General features: G+C 47.8%; 1 long non-coding RNA gene across 3 annotated transcripts; it reads right to left on the bottom strand.

The window, feature by feature from the left end:
- Positions 1-925: 925 nt before the first annotated feature.
- On the bottom strand, positions 926-26377 carry LOC125945328 (uncharacterized). Of its 3 annotated transcripts, none has more exons than XR_007466816.1 (7): positions 26114-26377; positions 17035-17561; positions 15783-15901; positions 8780-9077; positions 6642-6722; positions 2791-2991; positions 926-1038 (listed from the first exon to the last, which is right to left on the bottom strand). It is a non-coding gene; the product is annotated as an uncharacterized LOC125945328 (long non-coding RNA). The 3 variants fall into 3 exon arrangements; XR_007466818.1 differs by having other exon boundaries at positions 17035-17341; XR_007466817.1 differs by lacking the exon at positions 26114-26377 and adding an exon at positions 23041-25036.

Here is a 26377-nt window from a genome sequence, read left to right as displayed (position 1 = left end):
ACACGTGCTGTGCATCACTTGAGCTACAACTATAGCCATGATTTAACACTCCGTGAAGTAAGTGTAAAGCATATTTAACTAACTACCCCCCAAGTGTATGGGCAAGCAGTCGTAATCGTTGCTCCACAGGTGAGGCACGACACACTTATATTACTATTTTTGTAATATAAATAATTTGATTGCAAAGTTTTGTCATCCAATAATAATTCAAAGCATTAAAACACTACGGCGTTAATTTCTTATATGTTGCTGTTGCTTCATTAGCACTCGGCTCAATAATGTTTTGTACGGATTACCATGACAAGAATAATAAACGATAGCGTAAAGGCATGTCAGAGCAATAGCTGGCACATTCTTCGCACAAAAAAAAAGCTATAGAACGAGCTTGCCGCTGATTCGCTGATTAGGTTCCTATGAAAAATTATCAAGGTTGCTCCCTGCTCTGAGGACTTGGTCCTATCTTGTGTAGTTAAAATACTCGATGGTTTCATCAAAGAAAAGCTTTAAGGGCCGACAAGGAACATGTATACATGTAAGCTCAATATTTTCCATCCCAAAGTGAGGTGCAAAACTGCTGTGCCACTGTAACTGTATGATAATTTCACTTGTATTCGTTGATCAGTACATAATGTTCATGATAGTTCATTATATATTATACTAGGTAGTACACTATAAACTATGGTTTTTAATTACCACAGAATATCGGAATGGACTTAAATAGAATTCATTGGGGCTAGAATTCATTTTCAGAGATTTCACAATGTCTCCGTATCATTCTCATCTGTGAAATACTTATCAATTGTCTAGATTTTCCCGTCACTGCAGTGGAAGCCGATATTCCTGAATACTGGCGCTGTTATTAGAGATAATGTACGCATAGTATAGACGATTGCCTCGTCACCGACCAAAGCACACTTACCTTATAGGCTTGCTCGAGACACCAGGCATAGTCTCGGTTAGGTACTGCGCTTGCTTCTTCTGTGCTTCATAGTGCCACGGAAGCATGATGCATCGTGATAAATGCACCGTGTCATCAGACTGAGAAAAGAAGAATAAAAGAAGACCATTTGGCACGCGACAAGATGATCGGTACTTAAAGACAAAGTAACATGCAGGATCAAGGCACACGTTGAAAGAGTAACTTTATACATTGACATATACGTAATGTCCCAATTAGTGGCATCCCCACTCTCTTGACGTTAACAGGTGTGCTCTTCATACAGCCTTTCACAAATTACAAAACACTGGCATGCCTACCCTGCGCCACCCCAATCGCCTTTGAAAGAAGCAGCAAAGTTCGTCCGGAAGCACAGGGTTACTACAGCAGACTTGCATACTTGCTGTTTGAAATTTCCATTGGCGTTTCATTTTACTGCGGCCGTGTTTGGAGAAGGTAAGCGGTCTTCTTGGTGGCTGTTTATGTTCTCTACACCTATAGCGAAAGACGTCGTCGTCTTCAGGAAATCTCCCCATAGACAGCCTCACTCTTATCACAGAGAAAAGAAAAACTTAACACTAACAACCGCCTCCACAGAAATTTGTAGTCGTGACACTGAGGCAGCGTGCAGTTTGGGATTTGAAAGCACAAATAAGGGTTATTGGAAAGCCTTGATGCTTGGTAATCAGCGTAGGATTGTGCACCCTAGACTTATAAGTATGGCGACGTCTGTCGATGAACTTAGGGATCACAATAGGCAATAATGTAGCCAATGAGTACCATGCTAAGCTGTGCGCATTGCAAAAAAGGGAGAAAAAGAAGTTCTTGAAAAGCTGATAGGGTTCGCTACGAGAGCTCGTTTTTGTAGTACGAGACAACTTCACGATAATGCGGATTGCTGAAACGTGCAGATTTGATTTTTGTTCAGATATCTTCCGTACCCTGGACGAGCTGGTTTCGTCCGAGTGTTTCTCGTAAACAATGCTCAAGAGGGAGTTATGGTGACCAACCGCACCTTTTATTTTTTCATTGATGCCAGGGACCAACTGGTTTCATCACAGTTCTCTGTCGTGCTTTGTGTAAATGGGAGCACACGATCTGTTAGGGCAGCGCAAGCAGGAGCAATATTATACTTGCGGAGGAAGTGAAACAAGCTTGCAACTGGGGCTACGCCCGCAGCTCGGGCTTCGAATCTATTCTCGCGAAAAAAAAAGAGAAGCTGACTTCAGCGAATGGCAGAGCGAGCCTGAAGATGATGTTCACTGTTGTTCGAGTGAAGAAGTCACCGGGCTTCTCGATGCACTCAGCTCGCCTTCCAAAAGTGGGGCTTTTGTTGGCTTTGACGAAACAATTCAGTGCTGTAAAACCTATTAAAACATCGACCCTGCGTACCTGCCTGGCTTCCTGTTTATGGGGTTTATAGTCAAGACGTTTGATGGGCAGGACAGGGGAGGCTATTGGGATTATTTTAAATTGTACTCTACCGGCGAACATCAGGTCCTCTTGTCATGCCTATCACACGGTACAGTAGTTTCGTTAAGCTACAGTTCTGTAATAATTGTTAATCTTTTGAATAATCAAAAGTTTAAAACATTGTATCAGCTTAAAGATACCGAAACACAAAAGGCTGCAGTCCTTTTTCTCAGAACACGGGACAATTGCGGGGCGCTAATGATAATCGCTGTCATAAACAAGCAGTTGTATGTTAAAGATTAACATAAACTAACGTATAACAAACTATTTTAGAACTCCATTTGATATTCGAGGAAAATGTTTTCTCAGCATTCATATTTCATTGAGAAATTTACCCAGAAATGTTGTGCAGCACGCATTCGTGGCCGTTCTCCACTTACGCAAGGGATACGATCAGAATCGAGAACACGAGACCCGACTTGTCCGTGGAATCTGCCTGGCTGCTGGAATGCGGTTTTCCGAGGAGCTTCTCCGTGCAATCGCTTGCAGAGAAGAGCCAATCCGACGAGTGGCAAAACCGCGGCCAGACGCAGCGAGGTGATGACAAAGATGAACAGGCCATGAGAGTGAAGGTGGAACAGCTGGAACAGGTGGAACAGGTGAACAGGTGGAACAGCTGGAACAGCTGTTCCACTAGGTGGAACAGCTGGACAGGAGTCTGAGCATGAGTAGGACTCTTGAGTACAACAAATATGGGTTCGCGCTCCATAATAATGTGATTCATTGATTTATGGGGTGAACCACGAGGCTCACGGTAAGAAATAATTGCGCGCTGCCACCACACTGCCTCTATTCGCGCTGTGAACGTTAAAACTTTTGATTTTGTGTGTGTCGGAAGCCCCACTAAGCTGACAAGGAATACACTGAGCGTGCTGGCAGCCTCGATATTCTTGTCAATCATTCGTTCGGGATGCAGTTTTGTGGGACTGCTCAAAAAGCGAACACTGCCACTTATGAGCTATTTAACGCAGGAAAACACTGGCTTTTGGTGCCCCGTCACTTTTTCACAAAATGCTGCACGTCGGGTGCACGGAATTTGCAGGACGTTTGAACCCATTGTGAACGCAGTGCACACAGACAAAAGTGTCAAGTTAGCTTAAATAGATTGCTAGAATAAAAAAAATTAATATCCCAAATTTCAGAAATTGATCAAGAAACAACTCAACTTAGCTAAATAAATGATTTGGTAGAATAAAAAAATCAATATTACGAATTGCACAAGGCTTCAGGAAACCGCACAGCCTCATTCATATCGGTGTAGGTTTCATTATTATTTTTCATGAGCGCGGCTTATATTAACCGAGACAGCCTGTATACATCCTTTAACACATGCAATGTGCCGTTGCGGCGTTTCCAGCTCAAGAAACGCACAAGTGCTTTGAAGTGCTGTGGTATTCATGATATCAACTTGATGTCGTGGAGTGGTATGGATGTGAAATTTAAGAAGTTCGTGTTGGATTCCGCTTGATAATACACAATTCACATCAGAACCTCATTGATGCGTTCCTGCTTGAAGCATTTTCTAATCTATCTTCGATGACATGACCTGCCAAGACAACTGTGCTGATCACGAACGGCGTTTTTTTTTTCGTTTTCAGTGCTGTGCAATAGTTATTTTCCACTGCACCGACCCTGGCGAGCACGCTGCTCCTGACAAATCTTGCTATACTATCGGTTACTCTTCAACACAACTGTTAGCAGTGCCACTGACACAGCCCCTTGAGGCTAACTGATTGATTGATATAGTTAAACTGAGCAAAGCTACTTAGAATCTATAAGGCGCCGCAGTGAAGATGTTCAAATAAACTCTCACATAAGCTCCGTACAACGCGTTCTGTGCTTCACGAATTGAGCTACAGCTGTGACCACGGTTGAACACTCCAAGGAATAAGTGAAAACCGGATTTAATAAATAGCCCACGATGTGGACATGTAAGTAATCGTACCCGTAGCTCAACGGCTAGGAAATCGGTAGTGCGGGATCCTACTGGTGGCATGGTTTTTAACAGCGAAGCTGTTTAAGCCAGCCGTAAAACGTGGGCGTCTCACGAAAATCAAGCCGCGCCGTAGCCATGGCAGCCAGCGACGCCGCAGCTGCCTGCCACTGCGTTGCCTAGCAACCACCTCACGGAGTGTCGCGCGCTATACTCGGGAGAGAGAAAGAGAAAATGAGAGCGAGAGGGAGAGAGAAACAAATTGTAGCAGCACCAACGAGGCGACGCGCAAAGGTGCTGCCGACGCCAACCGTGCTTCTCCGTTTCCCCACATTAGCGCCGAAGGCTCGCGGTGTCCATGACTGCAGCAGACGCCTCTAGCAGCGGCTCGGCCGAGCTCCCACCAGCTAGCGCGCTACTGCGCATGCGCCGTGACGTCATCCCGGCGTTTCGTCTGCTGCGCGCCGCCCGTACACTGTGCATAGCCTTCGCCTCACTTCCCCTACGTGCGCTCGGACTGCAAGTGCTTCGCGAGAAAATGCTTATACACTTCGTATAACTTAGCATCACTTGGCATTACTTTGTATAGCTTAGCATGACTTCGTATAGCCATGACCAGCTAGGAACCGATCAGCTCCGCTGTGTCTTTAGCCTTGGCCCGGGCCACTGGTGCAAGCTACTTCGATTTTTTCTCACTTTTATTTATTAGGAACAATGTTATTGCGAAGTTATATCACTGAAAAATGATTCAATGCATCAATAAAGTTGAGGCGTTTATGTTGTTAATAAAATTCATTGCCTGCCCCTAGAAAGTTATTTGTACAGGCTACAGTTCGTACAGTTAAGCTCAATGATTTCTTACGGTTATGCAATATTAGCAGATTCCATTTCATCAGCATTATATCAAGAAGCACTCCAACTACGTATCGCTTATGGCAGTTTCTGGACTGACCTTTAAATTGAGTACATGTCATGGTTTCTGCAACAATTTCTTGTAAAGGGCCCCTCACCAGGCCACATAGCAAGTTTCGATTATACGTTGGATCTTGTTACGTGCCCTATAGTGAGGATTCTACCGCAAGAATTTTTCAAATTAGTTCATTATTAGCTGAGATAGAAATCATTTCAGTGCCGCGAAGCCATGCGTTGAAGCGGTGAGCGCCACCCACCAACACTCCCTTCACTTTTCCGTCCAACCTCCGCAAGCGAAATTCCTTCCCTGCGTTCTCCCATACCGGAGGTGAAGAGTCACGTGACTCATATGTCAGGGGCCCCGCCTCTTTCTTTCTCTTTCTCGTATTTTTTGTTGTGCGGCGCACTTCCGGTGGCGGCCTCGAGCGCTAGGTGTTGCGTTTGACTTGAATCGCGCAGCGCACGATTTTGCACGCTATGCACGAGAACACCGGGCTAGCGGCATAAATCAGTGCTGCAAGTACACCGAGGCAGACGCAAGCGGATCACAGAGCATGATCGCGCGCTGGAACATGGCAGAAAATGACAATTTCGTTGTCAGTGCGCGAGACTACACGACGTGGGAACAAGCAGACGAAACGGAAGTACATCTCTTGCTGCGATGTGAAGTAAAACAAAAACACGCAGACATTCGGTGTGTATGCTTCTTTACCTAAACTTTAATTCACCTATTGAAGCAACAGATTAAACAAATAACTGATGTTGCCTTGAATAATTCTCGAAGTCACGTGTCACTATACGAGTGACGTCACAGCACTACGACCTACGTAGGCGCACTTGTGCGAAATACGCCGACTCTCCGGCTGGCAGCTCGGCACTCGCAAACAGAACTGCAAACGGCGCTTAGTTTGAAATCAGACCTGTTTTGGCGGCGCGTAGCGGTGTAATACTTAGGAAACCCGATCGTTAGCACGCATTGCATGTACGCACTAACTTGTCAGTTCAAAGTGCCCAGACCTCGTGAGGGGCCCTTTAATATAAAGAACTAGAGAAATGAGGAGCACTACAGATGTGCTGACCGATATTTTCGCGAGAAATCCCTATTAACGCACAGTCATCATTCCTTATAATAATGTCATTAATCAACTTTTTGACTGGTAATTTGTTTTCGACGTTTGAGCAAGGACACTCACCTGTGCAACTCTGCGCACAGCACCGATTTTCAGAGCTGTTAAACTTATATACAGACACTGGGCGCGTCACCTTCCATCGTTGAAACAAAATTGCTTTACACAAGTTGAAACCTGATATGAAATATATCGGCTGAGAGTTCAACAAGTGCGAACTCGCGAAACAGGAAGCAATGACCGGAAGTGGCGAGCTTACCATCCCTGGTTTTTGTAGTTGCCCCTGTGCATCGCGCTTTGCCGTTTCAAGAGCAGTGAACTGACTCTTCGCTGTATCGACCTGGAGGCAACAAAAGTGACACAAAGAAAACCTATTTAAGTTCTGCTGTTTTACAAGCCAAAACAACGATATGAGTATGGGTCTCTGAATTAACATTGTTCACCCGGGTTTCTTTAGCTTGAACCCAATGCATTCTACACACGGGCGTTTTTTACATTTCGTCCCCATCTAAATGCGGCCGCCGCGGCCGGGATTTAATCCAACGTCGTCGGGCTCAGCAGCGCAATGGCAAAGCCACTGCGCCACCATGGCGTTCTAAAAAAAAAAACCAAAAAAGCAAGGAACCACCCTTAGATACTTTGTTAAGGGGAAGTAAAGCACACACGTGAACAAAGAAAGGTGCTGCTTCGGTAGTTATACGGCAGCACAAATGACTGAAATGGAGGCTAACGAAGATTATTGCACCCCCTCCCCCCAAAAGAAAACAGTGCATTACTAATTATAACAAAGGGATTACGCGATTTTCATTATTGGTTACGACACAAGATATGACACTCTTTATTATAAGTAACTATAGCTGAACACATCGAACTACTGCAATGCCAACCAGCCCCTTGTGAGCATGGAGAGGAACTTTTGTAAGCCGGAAATGACGAAAAGGCGAGAGTGGCGTGGCGACACCGCCTCTAAATTGTCACACCAGCTCAAGGTGACGTCATGCATCCCGACAACGTTTATTAGGTTTATTGGGAGAGGGCATCACATCGACGCCATGTCACCCTCACTCTCCCTTTCGGGAGCCGGCACGTTGTCTCTATCTCTTTCACTCCAACTGGGCTCAACCTTAGTAAGCATCAGAAACGGCTTTCGAGGTTGAACGAGCGAGATGAATCGAAGGTGCAGCGGTCTTCAGTGTTCCGGTATAGAGAGAGAGATTCAGCTGGAACTTGAAATGTGACGTCAGGATGCCCAGAAAAGCGGCTGAATGCTTGATCTGAAAATACTCTGACGGATGACGAGCCACGGCCAAGCCATCGGCAAGTAAATATAGCCTATTTTATGTCTATAAAATGGAACTGAAAGTTGAGTGGGTCTGATACGTATACAGGGGAAGAAGTGGCAACAACTACGCACAGGGAACATTACTTTCTAGCTGAAGGCCATGGAACTTTAGGGAATAAGATAGCTTTTTCGACACACACACACACACACACACACACACACACACACACACACACACACACACACACACACACACACACACACACACACACACACACACACATATATATATATATATATAATATATATATATATATATATATATAGATATATTGCCCGCAAAAATATCCACAATGGCGCGTGCAATGCTAGCAGATGCCCACTGGATATAACAAGCTTGAAGTGAGCAATAACCGCATGATTTTCACAGTTACTGCATGCACAACAGAGGGCGCTGGAATTGCAAGGTTTCTATATTCTTACGTCCTCCTTGCACGGGGAAAGGCTACAATTGCAATAATAATTACCGAACTAACTAAATAGCTAAGTAAGCATAGATTCGTTGCGACAAAATGTTTGAAGATGTCGACTACAAAAGTTGTAACGCACATCAATTCAGAAAGAGAAGTTCGCGTTCGTCATGTCGAAATGTTTGCCCAGCACTAATAATGAGTGAAATAACCTAAAAAGTCCGAGGACACCTAAGCATTACTTTTCAGCTGTGAATGAGACAGCATTAATGTCTACCTTGACGGCGCTGATTGCGCTGCGAGTAATGTACCATAGCGGCACATGCTGCCCGAGCCAGCAAGCAGCAGCAGTTTGCGGTTCCAATGCCGCATGCCACCGACGGCCTGCGTGACGAGAGACCGAGAAAGCAACAGTGGTCAGCAATGCCGGCAGGCGCACGCAACAGCCAAGCCCAGTTGGAGTGAAAGAGGCACACACCACGTGCCGGCTTCCGAGAGTGAGAGCGAGGGTGACGTGGCGTCGATGCGATGCCCTCTCCCCTCACGCAAAGCCTGGCGCGCTGACGGAAACAAGTTTTCCACTTCGCCCGCTCTGCTCTATCTAGGCGCTCTCGTGACGTGGCGTCGCAGTCAATGGGAATTTACCTGCGTTTTCGATATCACAGACGACAGACTCCGGCTTTTTCGCTGAATGGGTCATCGGACGCTTTAGCATTAAATAAAGAGGTGGCTCTGGCTGAGAAGGACGCAGGCCTTTTGAGCGGTGACACTGGTCTCTAAGTAGGCAATGCAGGCCCGGGCCAGATGGGGGATCAGATATTTCTTGGCTGCGTACAGTGTGGCCAGGACGGTGTCTTCTTCTAGCGTGACATATTTATTGGCTGCGTACAGTGTGGTCAGGACGGTGTCTGCCTCTAGCGTGATGGCATCGCAGTAGAGGTACCTGCAGGAGGGAGATACCTCATTTATTCATTATTTATTTTACCCTCCGGGTTTACAAATTACGGAGGGGAGGGGCATATTACAGACCAGTATTGGAAAAAACAGTTGATACAATAACAATAAGGAGTATGAACAATCACCAAATTAATACAAAAATTAAAGAACTGCAACTGCGATGAAGCAGAGTAATTTTAACATCTAAAACTAAAACAACAAGCTAAAGACAGAAGAACAAATAAAAAAAGCAATGTTAAGCATGTTATTCAAAAAACCCTTAAAGCGTGATGTATCCGTGATAGCTGTAGCTGCTTCTGGCAGCTGATTCCACTCGGAGGTGGTTCGAGGTAAAAATGCATGTAAATAGGTCACAGTTCAACGAGGAACATGACTTTTTGGAGGTGGTCAATTCTAGATGAAATGAATAGAGGGGATTTAATGAACTGATCGCGGAGATGATTGTTGTGATAGTAAATTTTATGAAAAAGAGCGAGCCGGGCTATTTTACGCCGAATTTTAAGTTCTGGAAGGTTAAGTAGTGACTTCTTCATGATAACACTGACTGTGCGGTCATAATTGGATAAGATGAAGCGAACGGAACGATTCTGCACTCTTTCAAGTTCGTTTATCAGTGTAGTACCACCGGGATCCCAGATAGATGATGCGTATTCAAGTGACGGACGAATGTAAGTCGTGTAGAGAAGCTTTTTAAGTGATGGGGGTGCCATATAGAAGTTTCTTCGAAAGTACCGAAGTGATCGGTTAGCTTTGGCGATGATGTACCTCACATGATGGTTCCATGATGATGATGATCATCATCAGCCCATATTTATGTCCACTGCAGGGCGAAGGCCTCTCCCTGCGATCTCCAATTACCCCTGTCTTGTGCTAGCGTATTCCAACTTGTGCCTGCAAATTTCCTAACTTCATCATCCCACCTGGTTTTCTGCCGACCTCGACAGTGCTTCCCTTCTCTTGGTATCCATTCTGTAACCCTAATGTTCGTAAGTTCGAATCCTACTCCAGTCCACCACATTTTCAGGCATGGAGTGGTGCCTGACACCGGCAAGAAAAAAAAAGTATATCGCCGAGAGCTCACGGGGGACCCTGATCACGAGAAAGGAATTTACAGAAGAATAAAATTGGATTGGAGTGCATACGGCATGCATTGCCAAGTGCTGACTCGGAGCTTACCACTGTCGTTGAAAAGAAAAGCGTACAATCATTGCATTCTACCGGTACTAACATATGGGACAGACACTTGGAGGTTAACAATGAGCTCAAGAACAAGTTAAGGACCGCACAAAGAACGATGGAACGAAAAATTTTAGGCCTAACGTTAAGAGACAGGAAGAGAGTGGTGTGGATCAGAGAACAAACGGGGATAACCGATATTCTAGTTGATAGTAAACGGAAAAAAATGGAGCTGGGCAGGCCATCTAATGCATAGGATGGATAACCGGTGGAAGATTAGAGTTATAGAATGGATACCAAGAGAAGGGAAGCGCAGTCGAGGACAGCAGAAAACTAGCTGGGGTGATGAAGTTAGCAAATTTGCAGGCGCGAGCTGGAATCAGCTAGCGCAAGACAGGGGCAATTGGAGATCGCAGGGAGATGCCTTCGTCCTACAGTGGACATAAATATAGAATGATGATGATGAACCGGAAGGATAAAAATGGCGGCACAGCCCATCTCACGATGACTGTCGATAATAATGCGTTAGCATTGACGCAATTATCATCAGCCTATACTTATGTCCACTGCAGGATGAAGGCCTCTCCCTGCGATCTCCAAATACCCCTGTCTTGCGCTAGCTGAAGTTGCGCCTGCACATTTCCTAACTTCATCAGCCCACCTAGTTTTGAAGCACACTGAAGCAATATAGTGACACAACTTATTGCCACTGCCGAAAGTAGTTACGTTTAGAAGTAGTTAAGTAGAAAGTAGTTACAAGTTACACTCTTCTTTAAAGCTTCCTTAAGAACGCTCGCCGCAATTTAGCACCGCCGCTGCAAGGCCTGCCCGTGGAATCTGAAAAGCATGGCGCATTGGTGCAAACGAACACTTGAGAAACGCGTCATGCGGCAACCGGGGTGGGCTTTCGCGCTTTTATTTTCTGTACACGCCGCGCCATCTTTTGACTGCCAAGAACTGGAATTTCTAGTGGCACTGCCCAGGCAGTCGAGCACAAGAAGCGTGGCGCACTGACTGGTGCCTGCGAGCGCTGTTCCCTCACTTGCGGCACACTCCGTGGCACCCACTCGGCGACCCAAGTTAGTGAGAGATTCAGAACGGCACATACCCAGTGAATTTGTGGAGGAGCCCGCTAAAGCGTTGGCGTGAATGAGTTCATTGAAGAGCTGAACGCACCCAGTGCAATTGTAGCGCTGCCTGCTGAAGTGCAGGGCTTCTATCCTTGAAGAACCCTTGTGACGTGGGTTCGATACCTCTCAGCGTCGGATAAATTCAAGGTATTCAACCAGCGACGGCTAGGCAAGGAATGCTTTTGAGGGGGCCCTGGCACATATCGATGCACGGTTTTCTCAAGAGGTAGGTGAAGTTTGCAGTAGAATGTATAAAACGATTCACCAACGATTACGATACTCCCTCATGCGAAATTTGAGCGCAGTTCGATGCCTGTTTTCATTTCGCGATATATTGGCTGGCATGGACAATCTGTTTCGTCTGGCAAGTGTGGCGCGAGTTCCTCGCGAACTGGGAGATCGCGAGAGGCAGCGCGTTGATGACGCATGCGTTCGATTCACCGCAGCCACCGCAGACCGACCCCCGCTCATGCACCGCTTCGACTCCATGCAGACGACATGCGCTACTCCGGCGCCATCTCGTAACCATCGTCGCAGCAGAGCTCGTCTAGCGCGGTACTACGCTTTTCTTCTCCCGCTTTCGCCATACCCTCCTCTTCGCGCTTTGTTCGCTATCGCCGTCTTTAATCTCCCACTGCGCTCCTCATTCGCTCTTTCATCCTGCGCTGTGCTCGTTCACTCGGCTACGTCAGAGGGCGCCGACGCTTTCAGCGAGAACGGGCGCTTAAGCGATGCACTCTAAATGGATGCCGATTTGAGACGAGTCCACCATCGGATTCATCCACGACATCCAGCGGATAGCGAAGCAATGCAGATTTGGAACGGCGGTCGGTGTCACGATCCAGGATCAAATCCTATGCCGACTGGTGTTATCGCAACTACGACGCCGCTTTGTTCAAATGGGCACCGTGTTTACTGTCATGAAGGCCATGAAGATTGCCAGAGAGGCAGAAAGAACGGAGATTGCAGCAGCTCACCGGAGTACATACGGGCGCAGTCACGCATTGACAGGAGCCTCAACATGGCGGCCGCGACAAGAATCGTCCCCGACATGCTGCGCAAGATGGCGCACAGCCGACCGGTCGTCTTTCCCCACCCGGGCCAAGGTCACGATGGCGGCCAGCGAGGGCGAGGAGGTTGGCCTCCCCGTCAGGGCAGGAGGCGTTGGTCAGGGTAGAAGGCAACCGGGTGCCTCCTCTCCCTTTGCGTCGTCGACTCGACCCAGCGGCTGCTTACGCTGCGGTTTGCCTCAGCACTGGGCTAATTTTCCTGGTTGCCCAGCCCGACACAAGTATTGTGAGAATTGCAGAAAGCGAGGCCATTTTCACCGGATGCGCCGTTCGACCGAATATACATCAAGACCTGTCTGTCGTCGAGGTGGACACGCAAGGCAGCACTGTCACAAACACAGTAACCGTTGGTCACATTGAAGACGGCGTCAATGCCCTGGCTCTTGTACGCGTCTCCATTCAAGTGAATGATGCCATGATCAATCTCATGATTGCCACTGGAGGGGTCGTATCCCTCATTAACTATAAAAGCTATAGCAAATACGTCTCGCATATTTGTCTCCTGCACTCTCATCTACTGACACGGAATTATTCAGAAACAGTCATCAAGAACTTGGGATTTTTCCATGCAGCAGTCCATTTTCAACCAAGTCTGCATCGGTCAACTTCAATGGTACCGAAAAAGGCTGGTCACTTCTGAGACTTGATGCCATCAAAACGCTGCAAATAGTCATCAACGGAGATACCTTGTCCTATGTCCAGTTCTCGTCAACAACTTCACTGACTCCGCAATTACTTGTTGGCGGACTGAATGTCGCCCGACTTTAGTGGGCTCATACAGTGTAGCGGAATCTGAAAGTGTACCTCAAAGCAAGTCCTGTTTGATTTCAATGCCAGCGAGAGTGAACCAGGGCCGACTGTCGGGCCGTTGTTCCACTTCAGTGTAGTTATGAAGTGAAGCGACTTTAGAATGCACCACCTCTGAAGCCCCGTCTGATCTAAGCGCCAGCGAACGCCACCCGGTGTCAAGTGTCACAACGGCAGGCTCAACGGAAAACTCAGGTGATTTGTCAACCATGTATCGATATACTGGTTGAGTGTATTTAAACTAGATTTTTCGATAGCCGTAATATGACCCTACAAGTAATCCTGTTATCAAGCAGTCGGACAGACTTACTTCAGCTGTTCCATGTTGGGCCGAAAGGCAAGAGGGCCAGGCACAAGTGCTAATGCGGACTGACGTGCCCAGTAAAAATGCCGCGTTCGTAGCATCGACTGCTGAGCGCTTCACAGAATGTGAAGATTGTCTTGAGGCTCCGATGCAACGTCCGGCTGTGGTGCCCAGCCAAAGGGAATTCTTTTCTTCACCCGATGGGCGTGTAACTAAGCCAAAGGGTTCTATGCAGGCACCTTATCAACAAACAACTGTTGTGCCCAGTCATTATGTTTTGTGTTCGCATACAAATAATGAACAAGTCTCTGAGCCATCGTGCTCGACTGCAGTTAGAGTTGAGTGTTCGCTCCGAGGTTCTACTGAGGAGCATTTATGTGAGTCGTCAGACTCTTTCGAGTCATGTTCCCTGCTACTAGCATCGTCTGATGACTGGTTAAGTGAACTTGTAGGCTCGAATGCAATGTCGTGTTCTCCACTCCCAGCCTCGTCTGGCGAGTGCTCAAGTGAACATGAAGGCTCAAATGGAATGTCATGTTCTCTACTCCCAGCCTCGTCTGGCAAGTGCTTAAGTGAGCGTTAAGGCTCAAATGCAATGCCGGAGCCATCACTGGCTCCAATGAGTCCACTGAGCCCAAACCTCTTCCTATGCAACAAATACCTCGTGGCTCGAAAAAGAGCCGGAAAGTACCGGGCCATTTAAAAGACTATGTTGTCTGAATTACACTGCATGTTTCTTCATTGCCTTGTATTCGGCACACAATACATGCTTACAATGTACACCTTTTCTTCGTTGTCTAATTTGTTCCAAGGTTGTACTTTCTGTGTGTGTTTTAAAATAATCAAGTCTACCGAGTGCAAGTAGACGCTCCACTCATTTCTTTAAAAGGAGAGGGACAGTTTACATGTAAACGTGTGTTTAGAACATTATCGGTCTTATATAAATGCATGTCATTGTGGTCCACAGGTACATTTCTCATTTTTTGTCTCTCATTCGTGTCATTTAGCAGGCAAGAGATCATTCTCTGCTGGTGAGCTAGCTAGCCGTGTACTAGTCCGTAAATCTTGTGATAAAAACTGTGATATGTTTGTCTGGAAAAGTCTTGTAGGCTTGCACACAATACAGGGTCACGTATTGTACAAGAATTTTTATGGTTGTATAAAGATTTGTTTTCCCCAAGCTCTTCTAGGAAGAGGTCGATGATGTGATGTGCGTTTCAGTTTCAGAAACAGTTTCACTCGCCCTCAAGGGGGCGCTACAGTAATCGGCCGCCTCTACATAACCAGCCGTCTTGAAACGAAATCAGTTCTTTGCTTCTGTACCCTGCTGCGTCCATGTCTCTTATTCTGTCCACCATCCCGGCGTGCCTTCCTTCACTATACGACATTTACTAAATAGCTCCCCTAGTGGACGGGTAAGCACTCGTAGCAATAGCTCAACAGGTAGGAAGTCGGTAGTTCGGTTGGCCTTACTGGCAGCAAGTTTTTTTTATTGATTAGGAACAATGTTACTCCACTCCAAAGTTTTATCACCGAAAAATAATTCAAAGCACAAAAAAGATGGGGTTACCGTGATGAGGCTAGTAACCTAGGTACATAGCGAAATGGCATGCAAAAGGAATAGCTTGTACGTGAAACAACGGATGAAAGCTAGAAAACATGGTTGCTGTTGATTCTCTGATCCTGTGCCTTTGAAAACTTATCAAAGTTCATCCCTGATGTGAGGAGTAGGTCCTGTAAGGACAGCGGCCGTGAAACCTTGCGAAGATAACCGTCCGATCGCAATAGTTTGAACAAAGAAAAGCTTTGGGCCTAAATAGAACACGTAAATGTAAGCGCCGCCTTTTCTCATCGCAAAATGATTTGCATGGATCGTTTGAAGGTTGTTGTGGCACCTCAATGACACGACAATTTCACTTCTATTCACTGACCAGTACATAATAGTTTTATACTATAAACTTCTGTTTGTTATTGCAACGGTAGATCAGAAATGACCTCAATTTACGTGATCTGGGCTGGAATTAAATTTTTAGCGATTTCGCAATGTCCCCGTTACAATCGGTCATCTCTGAAATATTTACCCATGGTCAGTATTATTACTTCCCGGCAGAGGAAGTCGACACTCACGAATCTTGGCGCTGCTATTAGATAAAACGTACGCAAAGACCACACGATTGCCTCGTCACCAATCAGGGCACGCTTACCTTCATAGGCTTGCTAAAACACCAGGCAGAGTCTCCGCTAGGAAGCGCGCCATCTTCTTGGCGCGGCCCCAATGCCACGTACGCAGGGTGCATCGTTAGAAATACGCCCTGTCACGAGTCTAAGGAGAGAAAAATGAAAAAGGAGACAAATTTACACTTATGAAATGTATCTGTATTTGAAGACATAGATGTGTGATCATGGCAAGGCGTTGAGCAAACCAAACATTTCTTTTAAGCAGTCAGCCAACGTCGTATTTACCCATTGTCACTGTTAGTGTCATGCACACACTTTCGACGTAACTGGCACGTAATTATTGACTTCTTGTAGCCTTTCACTAATTGCAAGATATTAACATGCCGACCATTTGCCACCCCATTGGCCCTTGAAGAAGCGACTGAGTTCTTCCGGAAACATCGTGACACATTCTCAAACGTTCTTGCTTTTTCTGAAATACAGGTTGGGGTTTTATTTTATTACTGCCGCAATTATGAGCAAGAAACTTGATTTAAAATCCAGCTTTCAGTTTTGAATTTGTTGAGATTCGTTTGGTTCTTCTAGGCGTACAGCGACAGCAGTGGTAGTCTTAAGGACAGCTCCCCATGATCAGCGTCACTCTATAGCCACAAAGCGAAGGAAAACAAAACTTTACCAACTATATCCGCGGAAGTTCCAAGTCACGCCACTGAGGCAGCGTGCAGTTTTGGAGCTAAACGCACAGACCACTGTGTTATTGCGTAAGCCCTGGCACTTGGTAATTAGCATGGGATTTTGCATTTCAGTATTTTGTCTGTCGATGGACACAGGAGACAAATCAGAGCATGTGAACGCGAAGAGGCGAAGAGGCGAACAGGCGAACATTGAATTTCATGTTTTCTTATCATAAATATCGCACAGTGCATGATACACGTAGTTAAGCTACAGTTCTACAAAAATTGTTGACATTTTGAATGAATTTCCTACCTTAATCAGCCACGCACACACTTTCGACGTAACTTTCGCGTAATTATCTGCAATTGTCTGCAGTTATCTTCGTTAAAAAACAGCAATGAAAAAGGGTCTACGTTTTTGTCAGAATTCGGGATAATTGCAAGGCGCGGAAGGTGATAATTTTAATCCTTGCCCTAACTTGCTTAAGGAATAATTTGGCAATTTGATTTGATATTCGAAAAAAGTTTTTCTCAACGTTTATATGACATTAAGAAATTTAGTCAGCAATGTTGTGCAGCACGCACCCAGCGGGGCCCCACTTACGCAAGGGAGACGATCAGAATCCAGAAGACCCGACTTGTCCGTGGAATCTGTCTGGCGGAGTGCGGCTCTTCATAAACTGGCTTATTCGTGCACTGCTTCCGGAGAACAGCCAAGCCAACGAGGGGCACGACTGCGGCCAGCAGCAAGGTGATGACAAAGATGAGCAGGCCATGCGACTGAAGTACCAGCCGGAACAGCTGGACAGGAGTGCAGTGAACACGTGCAAGCAGAGGGGCACGACTGCGGCCAGCAGCAAGGCGATGACAAAGATGAGCAGGCCATGCGACTGAAGTACCAGCCGGAACAGCTGGACAGGAGTGCAGTGAACACGTGCAAGCAGAGGGGCACGACTGCGGCCAGCAGCAAGGCGATGACAAAGATGAGAAGGCCATGCGACTGAAGTACCAGCCGGAACAGCTGGACAGGAGTGCAGTGAACACGTGCAAGCAGAGGGGCACGACTGCGGCCAGCAGCAAGGCGATGACAAAGATGAGCAGGCCATGCGACTGAAGTACCAGCCGGAACAGCTGGACAGGAGTGCAGTGAACACGTACAAGCAGAGGGGCACGACTGCGGCCAGCAGCAAGGCGATGACAAAGATGAGAAGGCCATGCGACTGAAGTACCAGCCGGAACAGCTGGACAGGAGTGCAGTGAACACGTGCAAGCAGTCGTGAGCGTGAGTAGCACTCTCGTGTACAGCAAATGGATATGCGCTCCATAGAGAGATTTATTGTCTTATAGGGGCGAACGTTCAAAATTCTTCAAAAAGTTCAAACGTTCAAAAAAAAAACGTTCAAAAAGCTTACGTTCAAAACTTAATTTGGAGGTCAGTGGAAAATAGTCTAGAGTTGTTTGACTGCGAAACGAATAGTAATTGAAAGAGAACACTCAGTTAAATCTTGACAATATTTAAATTGGACTAGTTTAGTAGTAAACGGAAGGCAAGTGCCGGGTGTCCAGACATGGCATTGCGCGTGCGTGTCCTTTTGGGCTCGTGCGCCTGCCAATACGCTCACTTCTGGCCAGCCTGCTATCGGAATCGCCATTAGTGCAGACGATTACACTAGGAGAGCGGTGTCTGTATCGGCCAGTGGAGGAGGGGGCAGTGAATGATCGCACCTCATTGCACGAGTCTGGCAATAGTTCTGGAAAGAAAACTTGTGCTTGCGCGCTCATGGAACCAGGGACTTCCATGAGAGCGCAAGCACAAGTTTTCTTTCAAGTGCGAAGGTTTGTCTTGGAGGAAAATGTATGATGTTTCCCTTACAAATTTCTGCAACATTCACGAAGATGCCGTTTTTTTTCCTTTTCGATCTACCTTTTCCACTTTCTTGAGGCCTGTGAAATGAGAGAGATACTAAGAGAGAGAGAGAGAGAGATGCGCAGACAACAAGTATAGATAATCAACAGCAGCCGAACAAGGAATGTTGCAGGAGACAGCATTTTGACAAGATGGCAATAACTACTACCTTCAGCAACGTTTACCTGTGCGTAGCTCACTGTCCCCCACACTCAATAGCGCAGGAGGAAGAGAACAGGCTGATGCGCAGGGCAGGGCGAGGAGAAATTGAAGTGTTCAAATGAAGAAAACAGAAAACTGTTCACGTAAATGTGCCATCCTGACATCTCGAACATCAGCCAGCGCATCGGAATTAACGAGTGCTCCAATGACTCAGAAGTACTTGGGGTCTGTTTACTGGTGCACGGCTTCCTTCGAACGCAGCTGCGGCGTTCAAGTGCGGTAGTGGCTTCTTTAGTCCTGCCCCCCACCCCCCTGCTTAATCAGGGACATGACACTACAAAAGACCTAATTTACTTTTCAAACAAATTTAATTAAATGTACAGTTAATGTAGTTTTACTATCCGATTTTAAAAATGCAATTATTTTTTCTATGAAAATCCTTTATGATATCCTAAAGAGGGTGTTCTTTGTTAAGTACCCCATCAGCTAATTAATAGCAACTTGCACAGCAACTTATAGCGCACGTCGTCGACTCTGAATGCTCATAGCGCGTCGTAACCTATAAATGGTTGTTTTATACCATTTTTAAGCGAAGTTAGAGGTTATCATAGTTATAACAAATGCGAAACTTGATATTTCTCTATTATCGAGTGGGCATTTTCATGCAACGGCGAAACTATTCTGTCTCGCAAGTAATTGTGGCCCCTTTGTCCCCTTTGTGTATTATCTCACTTCAATTAACAGCTTAGATATAGAAGACAATCTAACTATATTGGCCTCTAATTAGTTTGGAAATTTTCACTTCATAGGCTGCACGAAAGCGTGCAGGATAGCTTTGTGCATAACTGCAGAGTTTTTATTGCACAGCAATAAAAGTAAACACCTGCGAAGAAGCCTTGTGTTCCCACTAACGCGCTGTCACACACACCAACGTAGCATGCATAAGGGAACTTGGTCACAGTTTTCCATTTCCCAGATAATTGAACAAAAAAATTCGTCGGCCCTGCCACTCCACTCCGTTAAGATGGTTAACCAGCGAAACGGAAACGTGCTACCCCGGCGTTTATTACTGGGTTAATCTCTAGGGTTCACTAAAGTATTTCTCAATTATGAGGTTACACACACGTTCGGCTGCGACGGAGAAAACGTCGTCACTGACGGTATGCCTGCAGTCCCCCGTTGTCGCTTGCGTTCGATGCCTCGAGTTTGCTAGGCGGCGTGGCAGGCAACATTCGCCCGCCCATTGCCGCTTGCGATTCTTCGAAATTAAATTGCTTCAAAATAAATCTGTCCGTTACGTAAGACATTGAATGGGTCATACCCCCTTAAGCAATGGCTCATACCCCCGTAAACGCGGCCTCCCCATTACGACTGCAGAAGACAAGTGAAATTCTACGCTGGAATCATTAGCGGCAACGCAGCCAGCTGTGAAAGCAGACGACGACGACGACGAACGCGGCAGCAGAGGCACGAGCGCAAGCCAAGGGGCGCCAATGAGGCAGCTGCGGAAGAAGACGACGACGCTCGAGCCAATGCTGATGATGATGATTGAAAATTTTCTGTAGACAGGCGATTTCGCCTAGACAAATAAAACTTCGCTTTAAAAATATGAAATATCCAAAAACTGAAGTACGCAAGTGGAAAAGTAGAGAGCGCATGCATTAACGTGATATTTTAACATTGTTGTAGATGAATGTAGGCTCATTTATACATAGTGCAAGATTGGGATAAAATGCAGCATTAGTTACACGGCCCAACGAAAACGGTAAAATAGTAGGCGAATGCAAGCCGAACACCAACTAAGGAAGCGCTGGAACGGAGACTGTGTTGCCATGTGCCAGTCCACCGTTGAACGGCAGTTTTCACTTATTTCATTCACGTTTAATAGGAAGGTTCCCCGCGTTTCATCTAAAACATTGGCACTGAATCCTGGAGAGCAATCTATTATCAGTTAACTGCAGTCAGTGCGTTTCATTACAACATATTCTGCCGAAATAGGTAACAGCAAAGCGTTGCCATGAACATGTCAATACATTGTTATGATCGGCTTGGAAGTCTGCATCAATTGTGGGAAACCAAAGCCGCGCGCGTTCCCGTGTCGGGGCAGTTATCCTTTATGATCTTCCTGGAAACTCTACCTCTTCAATGTAGGAAACATGCCAAAGCGCTTTTCCCGTGACGAGATAACCACCTTCATCCCCGAGAAAGCGTCACCCCTCTACGACCTGAGCAGACGCAACGGCGAGCAACCAAAGGAGAGAACACGAGGGGGAAGAGGTCGTCAACTTGATAACGCGACAAAGGCACTGACACTTCCACAAGTTCCCCGAAGGAGACATCGGCTACACCAAAGACCGCGAGGGGTCTTTGGTGACAACGTTAAGGAATCCATGTGGCAGAAAACCCTGTGTCGGCGTCGGTGCCGTAGCCGGCGTTGTCGTCCCGTGAGCGAGAACTGCCGTATATATTCTATACGGCACTAAAGTTCTTGGATTAAAGTTGCTGATACCTTGTCTTACATTCCTTAAAAAAGATATCACTCGGAATTTTGGGAATGACAGCCCACAAACAAATCTCATGAAACAAAAACGACAGCGCATGCCTCTTATGTCAAATCTTATCAGACTAAAATATTAAAAGTGCGAAACAATAAAAGAAGATTGCCCTACGAAAGAGGCCGCGTTTCTACTAGAAAGCTCGCCTTCGTGTATAGCGTTCGCCATCAGTGTTTGCTGGTAAATATTATGCGTTATATAGCGGTGGTCGTTCAAAGTATTCCAGCGATATAACGTGAAGTTGATCTTAGCCAAAAGGGGTGGCTCAGCCGGGGTGGCTTAGTCAGCTAAGGCATTGTGCTGCTGAGCACGAGATCGCGGGATCGAATCCCGGCCGCGGCGGCCGCATGTCGATGGAGGCGAAATGCAAAAACGCCCGTGTGCTTGCGTTGTAGTGCACGTTAAAGAACCCCAGGTGGTCAAAATTATTCCGGAGCTCTCCACTACGGCGTGCCTCATAATCAGAACTTGTTTTTGGCACGTAAAACCCCAGAAAGAGGAAGAAGAACGTGAAGTTGTTACAGCCGGTGTGGAGGACCAGTCATGCCAGCTGGGGCCTGTGAACCTGTGAACAGACGGCCATCACTCTAACCCACGTACATATAAATGTATCTTAACTTGAAGCCCATGTTTGCGTTGATCTAAATGGCGCCTATACTCAAGTCTCGCAAGCTGACTGCAGCACTGCCGAAGGTACGGGGCGTACACAGGCAATATCCTTGCGCAGCGGTATATAGTTCGGGGCGTACATGCATGGCTGATTATTGGCTACACTAGAGAGTTTTATTTTTGCTCGCTACATGATACGGTACAGCGATACTTGACAAGTTAGGACCTTTGCGCATGCACGTCGTTTACCGAGAGTTACTGTGGCAGTTGCCGCCGGTAACCGTAATAGCCACCCTATACCTGTGGCAACATGGCAGCGTCCATACAGCCCCGACCGAATTTGATCCAAATTCGCGCTCGTTACTGGCTCTCCGCCCTGTCAGCAAGAAATAATTGGCAAAATCCATCATCGCTAAGCCTTATCTCATGCTGAGGTCAAATCATTAGGTATGTTTTGTTGTAATTATTGAGATCAGTGTTTCCACGCTGCTAGGACTACAGACACGGGACCGAGTCGTAAAACTGGTTTGATTTCTAGTTAGCAGATGGCGCCCCAGCATTAGCATTGGGGATTCGGTGACAATGCGGAACTCTATAAAAGCCTGATTGTTCACTGCATCAATAATTTAATACCCCGCTCTAGCATGGTACGTGATGAGGGTAGCGAGCAAACGCCAAGCAGACGCCGAGCAGACGCTGTGGCACAGAGGAACATTTGTAAGTGCATTCGTCCGTGCTACTTGCTAAGGAGGCTGCAAGCTAGGTAACTGCAGGGATAGCGTACAAGTAAAGCGAAGGACGCCCGCTCGTGCCTGCCGTGACCTTTGCTTCACCAGACGACATTGACGCTACATATTGTCGCGTTGAAGTGACGGTCTTTGTCAGTAGGCAGAGAGAGGAGCTGACGGGAAAACTAGCTTTTATTTGGACGGACTTGTGCCCATAAGCGAGCTTCTGGTGAAACTATTCGGCAGCGGCGAAAACAGCATGCGCGGTTGATCGTCGGCAGAAAGAATGCTCAGCGTTCTTCAAACGCATCTCCAACGCGCTAGCGACGCGACGCTGTACACGAGTTAAAGACGAGTTAAATGTTGGGCGTCGCTCTCTTCGCCATGCATTTTTTTACCACAAACTAATCTTGACAAAAGTTTAACTCTTCGAAAATCTGCCAAGTGACTAATGCTCAAAACTTCAACACTCGCTACACGGCATTGTCGAAAGACGGACGAACGCTTATAAAAAGCTAGGACTTGGACTCGGGCGGCATCTTCGGCCGGATGTCCCAGAGCTGGTCTTCCTTCGAAGAAAAATTTTGTCACGCAGCAGGCGCGCGCTCTACGTCGTACCTCCAATGCACGCTGTTGTATTTACAGTTCACCTGTTTTGTCCGCGGAGCTTGTGATGCTTGCTTCGGGGAGACGCACGTTGGCAATGAAGGAGGGCGGGGAGCAGTCGCATGGTCCGCTGCACTGTGCAAGTCCGCAGAATCAGGAGGCTCTACTACTCGGCACAGGTTCACACTCGCTGGCCGCAACGTCGAACGGAGGTTGGCCTGCGGCGCGGTTGCAAAGTCCTGCTGTGCCGTACGAGTTCGCATCAGTCCGACGCGACGTAACGCCCTGAGACCACTGGGCTGGACGAGACCTCGGTAACTGATAAGGCTTCGCCGTCAATGATGATCTTCAATGCCTTAATGGCATCGAGCCCAAGTAGTGACGAGCCTCTTTCCGTCACGTAAACCGTCACCTAAAACGTAACAGGTGCACTTGCCCTGTAAACGTACTTCCGCCTTGAATGATACCAAAATCTTTACCACTTGCTCCAAGTAATTTTGGGAACCAGATGGGACGGTTAAAGTGGAATGCGCGTGAAGTACTGGTGGTAGTGTCCAAGATGCATTAGGGACACCGCTGCCCCGGAGTCAATCATAAGTGGCAACACCACGTCGATGACGAGCACGGGAACGCGCAAGAGGGCCAGGGCGCCGACAGCGTCTTCCATATGTAGGACGGTCGCAGTATGCGCAACCGCGCTGGCCCGCGTCTCAACCGTGTCAACGACTCTTGGGGTACCTTCAGCAGAACGGCACATTTGGAAAAAATGTCCTTTCATTCCGCAAGTCTGGCAGAACCTGCGACGTGCTGGACAACCCAGAAAATTTGCCCAGTGATGTGGCGATCCGCAACGGAAGCAGACGCCGGCCGGAGGCGACGACGATGCGGAGGGAGGAGCGGCACCCGGTTGCCTTCTACCCTGATGGGGAGACCCATCTCGCTCTCGCCGTGCGCCATCCTGACCTCGGCTCGGTCGGGGAAGGTCGCGACCTTGGCCGCCATCTTGACCCGGCTGAGGAGGTAGGCTGGACCAGTTGCCGCCATCTTGCCATTGACCCGGCTGGGGGGGGGGGGGGGAAGGCCGCCATCTTGCATGTCTCGTCGCAGGCGACGCTCATCGTGTCGAGCTTGTTGCGGTCCTTGTTGATGTACTACCGCGTCTACTTGAAGAACGCCGAGTTCTTGCATCAACTTGTGCGTGCGTTCTTCTTCTGTTGCAATTTCCAAGGCCTTTTGAAAGGTGAACTCGTTAATCCATCTGAATGAATTTGCGGCGTAGTGGGTTGGACAGTAGTCCGCCGAGAACTTGGTCCTTGAACAAAGCGTCCATTGCTGTCCTGAACCCGCACGCTCTTGCAAGCCTGTGGAGGTCTTTTAGAAATGTCGTAGATTCCTCCACATGTTGCGTCCTCCTCTTGAATTGTAGTCGTTTCGACGACTTCGTCTTCTTCCGACGCAAAACACCTGCCGAGTACCGTTAGGGCCTCCTCAAGTACGTCGACTGCCTCGGCGTCACTGGTTCTCCGTCAGTGCCGGCCTGCGTCTGGTGTTCAACAGCGGCGAAGTATATCCGGACGCCCTCCACTCCCAAGGCATTCAGCAGGAGCTCCTTGTGCGCCGGCGTGGCGTCCCTGGCGGCGGCGTCGATATACACTTGCAAGACGCGACGCCAATCACGCCAGGGAATTACTGCATGTCGGGGCACTGATGGAAGGGAGGAGGAGGAATAGCGGCGTTCATATCGAGGCAGGACCTGAGGCAGGAGAAGAGGCGAATGCAAGACGCCGGAGAAGGCTTGTTGAAGGCAGGTTTGCCGAAAAAGACGACGGAGGATCCGTAAAATAATGGTGCAGGCAGAAGTACGGCGAAAGGGCTTGCCGCAGACGTAAGCTCACAGTCGACGACTTACATTTGGCTGCGATGCATGTCGATTGTCCTCGTCACCAATTGCTGTATCAGCGTGGCGGTCATGGATGCCACGCCGGGCACGCGAGAAACGCGGGGGCACGCCGGGACGGCGGCCGAGCAACTCGAGCAGGCGCAGATGGGTACCGAGGCGAAGAACTGTTACTGCGTAGGCAGCATTTTATATAGTATGGAGCAGCTACAAGCAGCGCCTCCTGGGTGTGGAATATGTGGGTTTCTAAACCGAAACCTCTATATAACACACGCCACCAGCGTTCAAGCAACCGCCTGCACAACGCGTAGTAAGCTGCGCCGACACAGCGTTGCCGACAACGTCACTCCGGCGGTACAGTCGCTAGCGCCAACACGCGGCGCCCACTCGCAACGCGCGGCAGCGTACCTCCAATGGCAAAGGAAGCGACGTCCCAGGCATAGTTTTCTTTAGGAGGCGTTGATAGTGTTAACATGCCGAAGGCGCTCATTGCGTTTCGTTCGACGCGTTCACGACAGGCGTCCTATAGATCAAGTCAACCATAGACTTCAAGGCATTTCGGAATATGGGGGAGGAGTCTGTGTAGTGGTCAGAAAGCCCGCTCAAATTGCCGTGCACCTAACCTCTGCCATAGCGTAGTGAAGAGTACGTCCTGTTCCAACATGAATGTGTATAGCTGCAAGCGCGTGAGTGCGAATGTTAGCACCAGTGGTGGAGCTTTGCTTAGTCCGAAGTCCTTCCGCATTTGAGCGTAACCTTTGCCCCACGACAAGTTGCCCAAAGCGTCCCAAACCCCGAATCGTGTCTTTACAATTTCGGTTGCTCCAGTGCTTAGGCCTAATTTACACACCCGTCATCCGTCCGGTGACAGCACCTGCGTGCGTCAGGAGACGGCGTTTCCTGCAGAAAAACGGTACGCCGGCGACTGATCATCCGCCAGCGTTTACTGCGTCGCGTTTTTCTGGAGGTACCGGCCAGCAAACGCTCTTTTGACCCATGCACCTGAAGGACATCGGCACCGAGAAGTTTACGGCAACGGGCAGATGATATCTGTGTGAATCAGCCACCGCTGTCGACTGTGGAAAGCATCGTAAGACGCATCGATGCTTTCGATAGGACGATATATGAATCTAAAGACTGAGCAAATTATTCTGCGCACATTTTTACGCGAGCATCCATAATGTCGTTAGTTTCGTAAGAAGAATTGGAGCCTCCCTTACCAGGATTTCCAGGAGCCGGATCTTCCACTGTCCAAAGTCGGGCATCGCCATGCCATTCCGTTCCTTGAAAGGTTTGTGAAGTGCCGGTTGTCAGCCAGCAAGTGCCGAGACTTCCTCATCGCCAATATCTGCGTCTGCACAACGGCTGGTGGGTTCCGACGAGTTATCGATTACACTGAATTAAGAACACGTCAGCAGACAGTATCTCCGGTGCTGGAACAAGCACTGGCGAGCGTTCGCCGCGCGAGGCGCGCTCGTGCCCAA

This window comes from Dermacentor silvarum, chromosome 5 (assembly GCF_013339745.2).
Source record: "Dermacentor silvarum isolate Dsil-2018 chromosome 5, BIME_Dsil_1.4, whole genome shotgun sequence".
NCBI lineage: Eukaryota > Metazoa > Arthropoda > Arachnida > Ixodida > Ixodidae > Dermacentor > Dermacentor silvarum.
This window is presented reverse-complemented; position numbering and strand designations above follow the sequence as displayed.